Source organism: Oryx dammah, unplaced genomic scaffold, assembly GCF_014754425.2.
Source record: "Oryx dammah isolate SB20612 unplaced genomic scaffold, SCBI_Odam_1.1 HiC_scaffold_17, whole genome shotgun sequence".
In the NCBI taxonomy this organism is placed as follows: Eukaryota; Metazoa; Chordata; class Mammalia; order Artiodactyla; family Bovidae; genus Oryx; species Oryx dammah.
The window spans coordinates 33281785-33282915 of record NW_024070201.1 but is presented as its reverse complement, the minus strand read 5'-3'; the positions used below and the strand labels follow the sequence as shown (position 1 = coordinate 33282915).

General features: G+C 38.4%; 1 non-coding gene across 1 annotated transcript; it reads left to right on the top strand.

Annotated features, from left to right (window-relative positions):
- Positions 1-751: 751 nt before the first annotated feature.
- On the top strand, positions 752-858 carry LOC120877148. Its single transcript, XR_005724274.1, has one exon. It is a non-coding gene; the product is annotated as a U6 spliceosomal RNA (small nuclear RNA).
- Positions 859-1131: the final 273 nt, after the last annotated feature.

Sequence of the window (1131 nt, the reverse complement as noted above, 5' to 3'; positions counted from 1 at the left end):
GTATGTGGGATTTTAGTTCCGCACCCCCTGCATTGGAAGGCAAAGTCTTAACCACTACACTGCCAGGGAAGTCTCTGCTACAGAGGTTTCTAAGGCAACATCACATGTACAGGGCTTTCTGTGTTTTATCCCACTTGGCTCTCCGGGATCTAAAGCAGTGTCTGACATATCAATATATAATTGGTGAATGAATGAAGCTTAAAGAGAAGGAGCTGCTTTTTAATGGAAATTATTGCTTATTGGAGAGGATGCCATCTCCTTCCTTGAGAATGGTTAAAGACAAAATAAATCCTCATTTATCTTTAAAATCATAGAATCTTAAAGAAAAATTATAGAATGTGATGCTGGAAGGAACCATAGAGATCATCGATTTAATCTCTTCATTTGGTTTCTTTCATTTACATCACAGATGAGGAAAATGAAAATCAGAGAGAAAAACAACTCACCACAGGTCACACAGCAACTTTCTGGCAGACCCTACAGTGAATCTAAGTCTCCACTCCTGACATTTTCTAAAAGAACAAAGATGTTCCAAGTTTTCGGCTGTGATTTACTGCAGGAAATACATCATGACCCAGTACACATCCACACAATCACACACATAACACTAAAAAGAATTTCATGAAACAATACCTACCTTTTCCATGTAATTAACATACCCTGGACTATTGTCTACTCCATTTCATTTTTTTGTATATTATTCTGATCACAACTCACTAAATTCACAACTAACAATTTAAAAAACATTCTGGTGCTCGCTTCGGCAGCACATATACTAAAATTGGAATGATACAGAGAAGATTAGCATGGCTCCTGCGCAAGGATGACATGCAAATTCGTGAAGCGTTCCATATTTTTTGCAAACAGAACTGCCATATGACCCAGCAATCCCACTGCTGGGCATACACACCGAGGAAACCAGAATTGAAAGAGACACATGTACCCCAATGTTCATCGCAGCACTGTTTATAATAGCCAGGACATGGAAACAACCTAGATGTCCATCAGCAGATGAATGGATAAGAAAGCTGTGGTACATATACACAATGGAGTATTACTCAGCCATTAAAAAGAATACATTTGAATCAGTTCTAATGAGATGGATGAAACTGGAGCCGATTATACAGAGTA